The sequence below is a fragment of the Xyrauchen texanus genome, chromosome 50 (assembly GCF_025860055.1).
Source record: "Xyrauchen texanus isolate HMW12.3.18 chromosome 50, RBS_HiC_50CHRs, whole genome shotgun sequence".
NCBI classification, from domain to species: Eukaryota; Metazoa; Chordata; class Actinopteri; order Cypriniformes; family Catostomidae; genus Xyrauchen; species Xyrauchen texanus.
In genome coordinates this window covers 9360335-9376006 of record NC_068325.1, presented here as the reverse complement: position 1 = coordinate 9376006, position 15672 = coordinate 9360335, and the positions used below count along the sequence as shown (strand labels likewise).

Genomic DNA, 15672 nt, shown 5'->3' with positions numbered 1-15672 from the left:
TTGAATATATTTTTTTTTTGCCAACGTGCCAATGGCTTGTAATGCAGCTTACAAAATAAGGCCTTCTCGGACTTCAAAAGGGTTGTGAGGGTTACTTTTGAAATGTATTCCACTACAGATTACAGAATGCTGTAAAATGTAATTTGTAACATATTCTGTTAGATTACTCAAGGTCAGTAACATATTCTAAATACTTTGGATTACTTCTTCAGCACTGGTAGATTTTTCACTTGTTTTGACTATAAAAACTCTGACAGTACAGTAAGACAAAATAAATGCTACAAATACATTCTCTGAAAAACATCATTTATATGTATAAATGTTTTCCATCTGAAAGGACTAAATATAAAATTAAACAAATGACAATAAAATGCAAAGTAATCTCTTCAGTAATCAAAAAACTTTTTGAATGTAACTGTATTCTAATTACCAATTATTTAAATTGTAACTGTGGTGGAATACAGTTACTTATATTTTGTATTTTAAATACGTAATCCCATTACATGTATTTCGTTACTCCCCAACCCTGCCTACTATCGACTGTAGACTGATTTTCATGTGAATGGAGTGGATCGCTTTTGCAGGGAAAATCCAAAGGATGTGACGTTTATGCGCACTTGCCTCAGTGCCTCAGTAATCACTTCTCTTCCGTGATTCAACATCGACGATTTTCTGCAACACTAGGTAACGTTATCTTAGAGATGGAATCCAGCAAATGGCCGGCTCCAAGCACAACAGGTCTCCTACACAAACTCCAAGTAAGCAAAAAAAAAAAAAAAACACAACAAAAAAACTTGTATCTACTGAATCCAATTTGGCTAAGAGGGAACATGATTATGGTTGAGCAAAAACTAGAGTGAACATTGGCAGGTTATTTGATTCCTGGAGGGACCTTCGTTCAGTTTTGGGGATAAAAACCGACCCTGAATTGGCATTCTTCTTATTGGACAGGTAAGCTTACATAACTGCAAAGCTTTTGAAATACAGTGTCATAAGAATTGATCTGTGTAATTTTAGCTAACTTGATCTTGCCTGTGCAGTAATTGATATAAACAATGTTAATCTCTATAAAGGTAAACTACAATAACACATGAAATGAATGCTAGACAATGTTCAAGATAAATCAAAAAGCTCCATTCATTAGTGGCTTGTTTATACAGAAAATATACATGTCCAAGTGCTCCAGAATCTTTTTTTTAAAGCAGCTTTAACTTTTTTATGTCCATATTCACGTATGATTTGTTATTTGAATAAATTGTAATCTCCTTTGTGGAGACAATCAGCTGTACACAAAAATTTATGTAATCATTTGTAACTACTGTCATTTCATCTAGTGAACTCTCCTGAAAAAATTCCCAATCAAAGCAGGCTTTCAGTTGTTCCCTACTTTAATTTGTTCATGTTCTTATCACTTTCCTTTCTGGTTTACTTCTCTTAAGTTTGGTCATGTATACAACGTTATGATCATAATTTTTACCTTTAACATTTAAAAAACACTTATCCAGAATATCATTTTTTCTGGTCTGGTCCTACCGTATCGCATCCACTTTTTTGTACAATGAGTGCAAATTAGTAAAAACAACAGATAGAAGGGGTTGCCAATTGAATCTCCGCCATAGGTGGTTCTGAATGCCACCTCTCCTTCCTTGTTTCTTTTCATTTTCTAATCCGATTCTAATCAAGTCCTGAGGGATGTTACCCAACAACAAATTGTAGGAGGAGCTTGTTGTCATCTCACGAGTCAGCTTGGATTGTAGCTCCAGCAGAGTCTCTTGGCTATACGACCGTGCGAGCTGTGACTCTTCTACTCACATCTCCATGTTGCCACTCAGGTGTGCTGTTGAAAGTTGCACTGACAGACATAGTCCACACAGGCCAATAATCCACAGAATCAGAAGTACAGTTTTCAGGACACTCATCTCACACTTCGCACGAAGGCAACTTGTAGGCGACAAGAAGATTAAGATGCAACTACTAGCGACAAGATGATGAAGACAACTTTTAGAGGCAAGATTACTATGCGAGAAGAATGGCACAATGCAACAAAACTCTACGCTGCAAGCAGAGCAGAAATGGAAATGATGTGAGACTATCAGCATGGTAAAACATTTACATATTTAAAAATATATTTTAAGACAAAATACTGCTGGATTTCAAATTGCTGAGTTCATAGATTAGCACATTCCTAATCTTCATTTTATAATCTAATCCAATACATTGTTGCAAGTGCTTTCATGTAGATGTGTGTATTCATTTACCTCCAATATGCCCTTGCATTCCCAGAAGCCACTACTGAGAATACCTGGTCAAGAGGTACCTATACGAGATAGCAAAGTTCATTTTAAAGAGTGTCCACTTTCAGGTATTACTTGTGAAGTACGAGCTTCATAAGCCACTTTAGGATTGAAGCTCCAGCGCATATCACTGCGACCAGGCACATCTTGTGTTACAAGATGATGGCGCGGCAGCACGCAGCGGCCACTCCGTATCCAAAATGGTGCTATTTTTGTCACTTAGCCCGACTTTTACAGCATATGGACATTGGAGAAACCGGTGTTCGTGTCTACCATCGCCAGACACTGCTAAAATATAAGATTCATGCAACAACCAAGCTGCATGATGATCTGCAGGAGAAGCTACGCGGAGCTACTCTAGTCCTCGGCGTCACCTGATGCTGGTGACAGGGAGAGGGGTCGTCGTAAGCGATGTGTGAGGTAGCGAAAGCACGGAAAGAGGGTGGGGGTCCATGCTAGGCAAAAAAAAAACCCTAGCGTGAGACTGCTGCGTCTTTGTTTTCATGGAGACGTGGCTCAGCAACAGAGTACCGGACGCCGCCATTCAGCTCGCCTCGTTTCGTCCCAACAGAAATGCAGCTCTGTGTGGTAAGACTCGCAGTGGTGGCTTGTGTGTTTACATCAACATGGAATGGTTCAATAACCCTATGCTAGTCTCTAGTTACTGATCATTGCTGGTGAAGCTTGTGACTGTTAGATGCAGACCTTTTTATTTACCACGGGACTTCACCACTTTTATTATAACTGGAGTTTATATTCCCCCCAGCACTAACGCCAAGGAAAAGCCTGGTGAAATGTATGGGGCTATTAGTAAACTGCAGAATGCTCACCCTGATTGATTGTTTATTGTAGCCCGGAGATTTCATCCATGCGAATCTCAAGACATTGCTCCTTAAATTCCATCAGTATGTGGACTTGATCTTGTTTACACAAACATCCCAGGCGCGTACCGGGCGGAGCCCCGCCCCTACCCCGGCTACTAAGACCACATCTCTAATTCCAGCATACAGACCGCTCATCAGATGCACAAAACCCCTCCAGAAGCAGGTGAAAACCTGGCCAGCAGAAGCCATCTGCTCTTCAGGACTGTTTTGAGTATACTGATTGGTACATGTTCAGGGCGGCTGCAACATATGGCGACTCCAACCAGAAGCCGTGGATGACACCGGAGGTGCGTGTGCTGCTGAGGACCGAGACTCCGCCTTCAGAGCAGGCGACAAGGCTGCCCTAAGAACAGCGAGGGCCAAACTGTCCCTGGCCATCAGAGAGGCAAAGCGTGCACACGCCCAGAGAATCCACAGTCACTTCCAGGACTGCGGCGTCATGCGGCGCATGTGACAGGGCATCCAGGCCATCACCAACTACAGGACAACATCAGTTTCCTGTGACAAAGATGCCTCCCTTCCAGATGCGCTGAACGACTTCTACACTCGGTTTGAGTTGCAGAATGACGTGGTGGCGAGGAAGACCACCCCTCCTCCCAACGACCAGGTGCTCTGTCTTACCACGTCTGATGTGAGGAAAAACTACCGCCCCGGCGCATTCACACCCATCATCATGAAGTGCTTCGAGACACTCGTCATGAGGCACATAAAGACCCAGCTGCCCCCCTCACTAGACCCACTGCAGTTTGCGTATCGTCCCAACTGTTCAACAGACGACGCCATCACCACCACCCTCCATCTGGTCCTCACCCACCTTGATAAAAAGGACTCATACGTTCGAATGGTGTTCATAGACTTCAGCTCAGCATTCAAAACAATCATTCCTCAGCACCTGAATGGAAAGCTGAACCTGCTGGGCCTGGACACCTCCCTCTGCAACTGGATCCTGGACTTCCTGACTGGGAGACCGCAGTCAGTCCGGATCGGGAACAGCATCTCCACCACCACCATACTGAGCACTGGGGCCCCCCAGGGCTGTGTGCTCAGTCCACTGCTGTTCACTCTGCTGACTCACGGCTGTGCAGCAACGCACAGCTCGAACCACATCATTAAGTTCGCCGATAACACGACCGTGGTGGGTCTCATCAGCAAGAACGACGAGTCAACATACAAAGAGGTGGTGCAGCGGATAACGGACTGGTGTAGAGCCAACAACCTGTCTCTGAATGTGGACAAAACAAAAGAGATGGTTGTTGACTTTAGGAGAGCACAAGATGAACAATCTCCGCTGAACATCGACGGCTCCTCTGTGGAGATCGTCAAGAGCACCAAATTCCTTGGTGTTCACCTGGCGGAGAACCTCACCTGGTCCCTCAACACCAGCTCTATCACCAGCAGCGACTCTACTTTCTTCTAGCCTGAGGAAAGCACATCTCCCACCCCCCATCCTCACTACATTCTATAGAGGGACTATTGAGAGCATCCCGAGCAGCTGCATCACTGCCTGGTTTGGGACTTGCACCATTTCGGACCGCAAAGCCCTGTAGAGGAGAGTGAGGACAGCTGAGAAGATCATCGGGGTCTCTCTTCCCTCCATCAAAGACATTTACAAAAAACACTGCATCCGCAAAGCAACCAGCATTGTGGATGATCCAACACACCCCTCAAACAAACTCTTCACCCTCCTGCCATCTGGCAAGAGGTACCAAAGCATTTGGGCCCTCACGGCCAGACTGTGTAACAGTTTCTTCCCCCAAGCCATCAGACTCCTCAATACTATATATTATATACTATATATATACTATATACCTGGCTGCTACCTCAATAACTGCTATGTCCATAGAACACCATAGCATCTCATAGTATGTTATGTTTACATTTGGCATTTTTAGAAACTGTCATCTTTTTGCACTACTGTGTACTGGTCGGCGCTGCACTGTCTCTCACTGTGCCTACTGTCCTGTTCATTTTTAGTAATTTATTGTACTGTCCCGTACTTTTTGCTCACGTTTGCATGTGCACTTTATATAGGTATGTTATTTAGTCTGTGTAGTCTCATGTGGTTCTGTGTTTGTCCTATGTTGTTTTATGTAGCAACATGGTCCTGGAGGAATGTTGTCTCGTTTCACTCTGTACTGTACTAACTGTATATGGTTGAATGACAATACAAACCACTTGACTTGACTTGACTTAAGTTTCACCAGCAAATTAAGATCAAATGGAGGAGGCCTTTTTACAGGTAGTCAGACAGGTCCTGCAGCACTACCACTGTGGACTGGGGTAGAGAAAACATATGCATTGCCATATTGTCTATACAGATACAGATATATCTTACACAAATAGGGGACCCAATTTACTGAAGTATTTACTGAAGGTGGTTTGCTGGTGTTAGCTGGTTTGATTAAAGTTGGTTTCCCAGCCAGGCCAAGGTGGTCTTTAGCTGGTCTCCCAGATTGAACAGCTCAAAAGTGTCCAAAACCTTCTAAAACCAGACCAGCCAGACCAGGTTGGATGACCAGCTAAGACTGGTAAACCAGCTTAGGCTGCTTTAAGACTTTTTAGCATGGTTACTTCTGTGGTTTTTACCTGAGTAGAGCCTTATGCTCCTCCAATGCCATGATGCTCGTTCAGCCATCGAAAGGGGGCGGCTGCCTCTTCCATGTGACCTCCTTTGATCAGTGCTAACAATGCATAGCCAGTAGCTTCCAGAGTGAAGAAATGATTATCAGAGTCAGGCCAGTGAGTATGATCTTTTGATAAAAGAAATAGAAGGATATCATGAAATAGAACACTATGGCCCTGTTTCATCCTGGAATTAACATGCATTTTAGGGGAGCTGATCACATGTGGTCAGCAAAGAAGCATTCCTGTTTCCACCTTTGCTGAATTTCATTCAACTTGGAAAGTCATAATTTCCAACTTCTAAGTAGGAAAAGTGCAATGAAACTTTGCTTGTATTCTGACTTCCAACTTGGAAACTCATGTGGAAATGGCACAAATGCTAGCTTTGTTTATCAATTTAGTTGCTAGGAGACATCTCTGGGGACAGACAAACACCTGCTAAGCTAATGGGAGTATTGCAGTTTTGTTGCCTTAAACATCATCTTCCGAGCATCTGGAAACAGAATGCCTTTATGGTTGGAGGTCGGTGATATAAAAGGGAAATATCCTACATCCAACTTCAATGGAACACATGCATCTCAAATGCATCTCCTGTAACCATTTGATTTGACATTTTGAGGGGAGGGTCTCTGATTTCCTGAGGACATACATCAATCATGTCAGTGTTATTTCATGATAATAAACCACAAAAATTATAAAAGACAAAGAAAGTGTGGGGAAAATGGTGCACTGTATCTCCCAAATGCAGCAGAAATTTTAGCCAAGCACAAATGCAACATTATGTGTAGAATTCTCCATTATTTTGTATGTATATATTGTATATATTATGCGACAGTTGACAATTACATACCATGATGCTTGTTAGTGGTTTCCAGAGCATTGAACAACCACAGCTCTTAATAATGAATACAAATAGGTTAAATCAGCAAAAGAATTTGAATAATTTAAATGTTTAACACTTAAAAAGAACTTGAAGTCTCAATTCTGAAGAATATTTAATACAATCTTAATATAATAACTCATCACTGAATATAAGATGACTGCTACAAGTAGAAACCAACACAGTGCCCTAAGTTAATCTTCAGTCTACATCAGACCTCACTGCCAGAGTCACTGTAATCTGCAACCAGAGACTTTCCAGCACATAAACCAGTGCCATTATCCTCCTCTTTCCCACAATGTTCTGATGTGCTTCCTCTTTGTGTCTCTGTAATGCAGTTTTGAGACTTTATGTTCTTGTTCTCATCCACTGTATTTGTGAGAGAGAAAAAAATGTGTTAGGGTCTGTCTTTGTTTGAGTCGTTGCAATCTTCAATATCCACAGCTGCTAAATTCACATCAGGGGAAGAGTTGGCAGCTATAGAGTTGCCATTTTCAGTCTTGCCTCCCTCTAACTTCCTGCATACCAGGATGTGAAAACTAGGCATAGAAGAGCCGAGTGCTTTGGCAACAGCTGCTCCTCGACCCTGCTGTCCTAACTTCTGCAAGAGGCTACCAGCGGCACCCACTACTGCTGAGGAGGGGCTACCAAACCAAGAACGAGATGATATTTGTTGTCTTTTTGTCTGCTGTCTGTCTTCATATGCTGAAGGAGAAAGAGCAAGGAGAAATATGGAACACATTTGAGGAGAAGTGTTGAAACTGAGATTGATGAAACAATTTTCTCATTGTATAGATGCAGGTTACAGTCGGGGCTCTGGAAGGTGAGCAGTGAGGCCAGCTTCTTATCCTCTTCTTTCTCTGGTAACAAAGGGATGGACAGACCAGTCCTCAGGCGCACTGCGTTGTCTTTTTCCTCCTCTTCGGCTATCACTTTCTTCTCAGTCTGTAAATGTAAACCACAAATTAACATATAAATGCTTCAGGAGGGAAGCATTAAAAAATATACAAACCAATTGGAAAATTAACTTCCAAAATTAGACCAAATCTAATGCAGAGGCCAACGTGTACGTACTCTGAATATCCTGCGGAGGGCGCTGTTGAGCTGAAAGTCGTCTTTCCAGCCAGACTTGTGCTCTTGAAGATCAGTGAGAGATGGTATGGCAGCACGCAACTTCTCCTATCTTTTCCACCGTGATCTAATTTATACATAGCATCCGTTTCCAGCTTCTCTTGCTCACTGTGCTCTAATAGAGGTGCATAAAAAAAATAAATAAATAAAAAAATAACATCATAATTGAGGTGCAAATCCTTATGAATACCACTTCAAATTTAGTTTTGATAAAGGTAGGCAGATGCCACTTGCATTGACATTTTCCTATAAAATGCAATAAAATTCATACATCAGTCTGTAAATGTAAAAAATAACATTCATACATCTTTAAGTTTGACTTAAATGTCCAAATATTTTTGCCGACACTGTATCAGAGATTGTATGTGTTTCGCACCAGTAGTGAGAATCTGTTCGTTTTCAGCCATACCTCATCTTTCCTCTTTTCTCTGGGCTCCACTCACAATGACATAATCACAGGTGGCTGGATCTGTCTGCATCTCAATGTAGTTGACACATAAGTGTCACTTCATCCTGAACCTGTGGTCACACAAAAAACAAATTTTGAGTCCACAGTTTGACATGCTTTGCCTCTGGATATTCCATTGCGGTGTATGAGCTGCATCATGCACCTGTATATTGGAGTTGTGTAGTAATTCCCCACTTTCTTCTTCTCTCGTTGTATCGGACCCCTTCTGAGACAAAAGATTCAATTATTAGTCAACAAATAACTCCACTATACGCATGTGAAGAGGCCTTTTTTCTATCTATTTATCAATATACAGTGGCAAGAAAAAGTATGCAAAAACTTGCTGGTATTTGCTGGTTTTAATTTATTAAATTTATTGCATTCATTTGCAATAAAACTTGATCTCATCATCATCAAGTCACAAGTATAGACAAACACAAAGTGCTTAAGCAAACAACACACAAACAATTATAATCTTTCATGTTTTTATTGAAGACATCCCATTAAACATTTACAGTGATGTGGAAAAAGTTAACCTTTGTATTTAATAATTTGTCAATTCTCCTTTGGCAACAATAGCCTCAAATTGAGGTTCTAATATGCAGCTACCGGAAATACTCTGCGGATTAGACCTGCAGAGCAGGTTAGACATTCAGAAGGAATTTTGGACCATTCTTCCTTACAGAACTGCTTCTGTTCAGCCATATTCTTAAGATGTTTGGTGTGAATGGATCTCTTGAAGTCATTCCACAGCATCTCTATTGGGTTAAGGTCTGGGTTCTGACTGGGCCACTCCAAAAGTTGGATTTTCTTTTTTGAAGCCATTCTGTAGTGGATTTACTTCATGTTGGTTTGTGGTACCATTTTTACACCATATGTAGTGCTGTGTTTCTTCCCAAACAATTCAACCTTAGTTTCATTAGTCCACAAAACATTTTCCCAATAATATTGTTGAGTGTCAAGTTGATCTTTGGCAAATTTCAGGAGTGCAGCAATGTTTTTGTTAGAAAGCAGCGGCTTCATTTGTGGTTGCCTGCCATGAACACATGCTTGCTTAATGATTTCCAAATAGTAGACTCATGAACCAGAGATGTTAACCAGTTCCAATGATTCCTTAAATGTCTTTAGCGGTCACTCTTGGGTTCTTTTCTACCTCACTGAGCATTTTGCGGTGTGCCCTTTGAGTCATCTTGGCTGGACGGCCACTTCTAGGGAGACTAGACACAGTACTTAATCATCTCTATTTATAGACAATTTGTCTAACTGTGGACAGATGAATATCTAAGCTCTTCGAGATAACTTGGTAACCCTTTCCAACTTTAAGCAAAGCAACAATTCTTGATCGTAGGTCTTCTGAGATCTCTTTGGTCCACGTCAGCAGATGCTTCTTGTGAATAGCAAACTCAAAATGTTTAAATGTTTTTTATAAGTCAAAGTAGCTCTAACCCACACCTTGAATCTTGTTTCATTAACTGGATGCCAGGTTTGCCAACTCCTGACTCTAATTAGCTTTTATTGATATCATTAGCCTAGAGGTTCACATACTTTTTCCAACAAACACTGTGAATTTTTTAATTATATATTCAATATGTACACGAACAATACAACAATTTGTGTTATTAGTTAAAACAGATTGTGTTTGTTAATTATTGTAATTTAGATGAAGATCAGACCAGATTTTAAGACAAATTTATACATAAATGCAGGTAATTCCAAAGGGTTTACACACTTTTTGCCATTGTAAATATCTATCTATCTATCTATCTATCTATCTATCTATCTATCTATCTATCTATCTATCTATCTATCTGACATGAATGAAAATGTAAATTATGTTCACTGCACAAGTGTACAAGTTTAAAGTCTTACCCATGCCTATGTGATTTTACAGCCATCACACCAAATATTATAGGGCATCTGAAATCTGAAAACATAAGGCACAGAGAGTCAATATAAAGCAATTTAAAAGACATATATGTTTCCTGGCTCGTTCCCGAAGCGGGTGAGTTTTCCAGTAGCCGTTGATGGAGCCATGCTGTGAGGAGAGAGAGACAGTTATATATCTGAGGAGACATATTTGTAACACACAGGCCTGCTCAAAAGCACTCTTGCCATACAGTGGAGAAATTAAGCTATTTTCACCTTTGCTGGATCGAAATCCGGGGGGGTTATACTTGTTCACTCCTTTCCTCTCACCCTAAAACAAAGAGCAATCATTAACACAACCAATGTTTCTGATGATAAAAACAAAAACCTTACAACTGTAGAGAAGCTGAAGGAAACAGAGGGTCCGTACCATTCTGCTGCTTTAGGATCAGCTCCAGATAATATGTAAAAAAAGAAGAGGATTGAATGATAGATAAAACACAATTACACATTTTGAGGATGACATTTAAGCTGTGTCAACTTCTTGTACATTACACATTGTGCTTTAAACAGTAATATTGCAAAGTATTCTTACCGTGGTACACAAGGAAATCACTATGTGCTCAGTGCTATAGTATACTGAAGTACTGCATTACCAGGTGATCCAGTAAATGTACCATGGAACTAAGGGAGATTAATAAATGACAAGAGAAACTGTGAGTGTAAAAACATTAAACGTTAAACCATTGTAACATTACTCGAATTAAATAATGTATTCATTAGGATTGTATTTGTTATTCGTCGATATCTGAAACGTGTCTTGAAAAAACACCAAACCAGATGAAATACATCAAAACAAAACGACTCGGTTACTAACGTAACCTCGGTTCCCTGAGAGGAGGGAACGACTATTGCGTAAGTAGCTTACGCTATGGGAAAACTCCGTTTCTCGAGAAATATTGAAGTCTTTATGTAAAACGCATTGCAGCTGCACAGCAGACAGTAATGAGCGAGGCAGCTCGGTCATTGGCTGTGCTGCGGCAACTGCTCGAACCAATGACGGGGCGACTCGCCTCACGTTCGCGTGCTCAGAGCCCGCCAAAATTAGCATAGCCAGGCTATATAATGGGCACCCCGTCATTCGAGTTCATTTAGGTTCAATCGACTGAAGCAAACTGACCAAGCACAAGCACTGCAGCTTACGCAATACTCATTCCCTCCTCTCAGGGAACCGAGGTTACGTTAGTAACCGAGTCGTTCCCTATCGAGAGGTCACTCCTATTGTGTAAGTAGCTTACGCTATGGGAACACCATGTAAAACGCCGTGCGTGCTGACTTCGCTCTATAAAGCCAGAGGCAGATGCCTGAGCCTTAAAGCAAAGTGATTATTCCACGAGCCGGCCAACGGCGAGCTACATAATGGGATAGTATAGAGCCCTTCCAAGGTGGTCCATGGTGGGCGCTCATAGTACAAACACAAGCACATATCTTATGTACTGAGTTTTCTATGTGCTGATATGCATAAAAAATCCTTTAAATCAGTCAGAGACGGACCTTGTAAGGGAGGAGATAATGCTCAGCATATACATACTCCAGTCCATTCTACAGTCAGGCTGATAGAATGTTGGAATGCATTTTTCTATGTACTGGCATGCATAAAAATCCTCTGAGTCGGTCAGAGACGGACCTTATAAGGGAGGAGATAATGCTCAGCATATACATACTCCAGTCCATTCTACAGTCAGGCTGATAGAATGTTGGAATGCATTTTTCAATGTACTGATATGCATAAAAAATCCTCTAAGTCGGTCAGAGACGGACCTTATAAGGGAGGAGATAATGCTCAGCATATACATACTCCAGTCCATTCTACAGTCAGGCTGATAGAATGTTGGAATGCAATGAGGGGACCTGTAGGTTATAAAACCTGATAAATGTCGAAGGCGAGGCCCAGCCTGCCGCCGCACAAATATCTTAAATGGGTATCCCACTCGACCAAGCCCACGAGGAGGCCATGCTCCTCGTAGAGTGAGCTCTGACGCCTAAGGGGCATTGAAGGCCCTTGGCTTCATAAGCTAGCGCTATAGCATCCACTATCCAGCGCAATATTCTTTGCTTTGAGACTGCGAGACCTTTAGTGCGGCCGCCAAAGCATACGAATAATTGTTCCGTCTGTCTGAACAGGGCAGAACGTTCCAAATATACTCTTGAGCACCCTGACGGGGCAGAGTAAATTAGCGTCGCTTTCGTCTGCTGGGGACGATAGCGCTGCCAGAGATATCACCTGTGCTCTGAAGGGTGTGGAGAGCACTTTAGGAATATACCCGTGCTTTGGCCTAAGGACAACTCTGCAGTCGTTAGGTCCAAATTCCAGGCAAGCAGCGCTTGATGACAGCGCATGCAGGTCGCCCACTCTCTTGACTGAAGCGAGCGCCAGCAAGCGCGCAGTTTTGCTGTTTAAGGTGCACGGTTCAGAGAGGTTCTAACGGGGCACACTTGAGTGTGTCCAGGACCGTGGCCAGGTCCCAGATCGGCACCGAGGGGGGGCGAGGAGGGTTAATCCTCCTAGCGCCTCTTAGGAAACGAATGATTAGATAGTTTTTCCCTAATGAATGTCCTTTTATCAGGATTGTGCGACGCCGCTATGGCAGCCACATAGACTTTGAGCGTGGAGGGTGTGCGGCCCGCCTCCAGCAGCTCTTGCAAAAAGGCGAGTACACTTGGTATCTCACACGATTTGGGGTTCAAGCTTTGGTATCACACCAGTCACTGAACACTTTCCACTTTTGGGCATATAAGCGCCTCGTAGAGGGTGCTCGCGCCTCAGTGATGGTTCTCAAAACTCCACTGGGGAGGTTCTCGGGAACCCGTTGAGGGGCCATGCATGGAGGGCCCTCCATAGAGTGCAGGAGCTCAACCTAAGTCCACCCTGGCGATTTATATACGAAACTACCGTCATGTTGTCCGTTCGGACCAGGACGTGTTCGTTTTTCAGGTACGGAAGCAGGGCTCTGAGAGCCAAGGCGACTGCCTTCATTTTCAGACAGTTTATATGTAGGCGCTTTTCCGGGTTTGACCAAAAGCCGGAGACAGGCCTGCCCTCGTAAAGGGCCCCCCATCCTATTTTGGAGGCATCTGTCGTGATCATTTTTCTCTGCGTGTTCACGCCCAGACTCACGCCGGTTTGATGCCAGTTGATGGTTTTCCAGGGCGTCAGGGCTTTTATACAGCCGTGATTCGCTCTGATCAAAAAGTGGCCCGAGCGCCACACGTGAGTGGGGACACGGCTCTTGAGCCAGCGCTGGAGAGGACGCATGTGCAACAATCCTAGCTGGAGTACAGCTGATGCCGAGGCCATGAGACTGAGCATACTTTGAAATCATTTGACGGAGGCGCGCGCGCCCTCTCTGAATGATGTTGCAAGGTGTCGAATAGAGAGCGCGCGCTCTGATGAGAGTCTAGCACTATTCCCAGAAGAGATGTTCTGGCTCTTTGCAAAATTGATTCTCAGACCCAGGCATTCTAGATGGCTGATAATCCAAGATCTGTGCATCTTTAACTGACCCTCTGATTGTGCTATGATTAGCCAATCGTCGAGGTAATTCAGTATTCGCACTCCCCGCTGTCTCAGGGGGGAAAGTGCCGCGTCCATACATTTCATACATTTCGTGAATGTACGGGGGGGCCAATGATAGGCCGAATGGTAGTACTGTGTACTGGTATGACTGTCCCTCGAAAGCGAATCTCAGAAAAGGCCTGTGATGAGGCGCTATCGGAATGTGAAAGTAAGCGTCTTTCAAATCCACTGATAGAAACCAACCCCCGGGGCGAACTTGCACGAGGATATGTTTGGTTGTTAACATTCTGAACGAGCGAATCATAAAAGCTTTGTTCAGATGTCTGAGATCTAGGATGGGGCGGAGGCCACCGTCCTGTTTCGGGACGAGAAAATAGCAGCTGTAAAAACCCGCCTCGCTCATAGAGGGAGGAACAGTTTCTATAGTGCCCTTCTCTATCAGTTCGAGCACCTCGGTGCGTAGAACATGTGACACATCTTTCCTCACTTTCGTCTCGACCACCGCTGAAAAGCGGGGTGGTCTGCGAGCGAATTGAAGTGAGTAACCGTGTTTTATTATGTTCAAAACCCATTTTGGCATGTCGGGGATTTTTTCCCAGGCTTTTGCTCGCACAGATATGGGCTGAATGTTGGCTGGGGCGTGTCGCAGTGACGTATGGGCCCCACCGGCAAATTGCCTTGTGCTAACACTGAGTTTACAGCTCCCAGAGGCGCAGGTGCGCGCTGAGCAGCCGTGTTGAGTGCCGAGTGCAGGGGTGCGTGTGAGCTTACAGGCACGCACGCTATCTCTGTAATGCTCGCATCGTGAGCTGGATAAATGTTTGAAACTGTATAGACAGTGTTTACAGGTGGGGGTGCATACATTGTAATAGGCACGTGCGCCACTTACATAAAGCCTCCCGCTCACGGCGGGGTGTTTTTGTTCATGCATACAGTGTTTGTAACTGTGGGAGTGCGCACTTCAGTGTGGACACGTGACCCCTTAGTGACACAGGCAGAAAATGTGCTAACACTGAGTTTACAGCTCTCAGAGGCGCGGGCGCGCTGAGCAGCTTTGTTGAGTGCAGGGGTGCGTGTGAGATTACAGGCACGCGCGCTATCTCCGTAATGCTCGCAGCAAGAGCCGGAGAAATGTTTGAAATGACAGTGTTTACGGGTGGGGGTGCATACATTGTAATAGGCACGCGCGCCACTTCCATAAAGCGTCCCGCTCTTTGCGGGGAGTTTCTATGCTCGCGGCGTGAGCCAGAGATCTGTTTGGAACTGTATGGGCAGCGCTTATGGGTGGGGGTGCATACATTGTAATAGGCACGCGCGCCACTTTCATAAAGCCTCCTGCTAGCGGCGGGGATTTTGGCCATTCATACAGTGTTTTGTGTGTAGGGGTGCGTGCAGGACAGCAGGCACGCGCGCTACATTTATAGTATTTCCCGCTTTTACTGGGGAAGTGTTTATAACTGTGGGAACAGTGCTTGTGTGTAGTGGTGCATACATGACAATAGGCACACGATCTACATTTATGGGGCGATCAGCTCGAGCTGGGAAAGTATTCGGCACTGTTTGGACAGTATTGATATGTGGGAGTGCGCGCTTCAGTGTGGACACGTGACCCCTTAGTGACGCAGGCAGAAAATGACTCTTGTGATTTCTGTGTGTTGCCGTTAAAACGGCATTTGATTGCAGGTGAGCGAGTTCTGTGACTGGCCCATTGACTGCTGTACAGACATTTCCAGCCGCCTGTAAGTGGACTGGGTAATGTTTTACACGTTTTGCTCGCTGCAGTGAAGCGTTCAGCGAACTCTCTTACCGTGCTGGTGCCCGTGTCCGCTAATGTCGACGGCGCGGGGTCGAAGGCCGAGCCCGGCCAGTCGTCGGATGCAGCACCAATTGGAAAGGCTGTCATCCTTTTCACCGTCGTCCCCTGGCGCGCCGAACGAGATGAGACCCACCACTCTGTTGGAGGGGTGCTG

The 15672-nt window shown here is 43.9% G+C and overlaps 1 pseudogene; it reads right to left on the bottom strand.

Annotated features, from left to right (window-relative positions):
- Window positions 1-7077: 7077 nt before the first annotated feature.
- LOC127640976 (probable splicing factor YJU2B) lies at window positions 7078-10805 on the bottom strand (annotated as a pseudogene).
- Between the last annotated feature and the right edge of the window lie 4867 nt (window positions 10806-15672).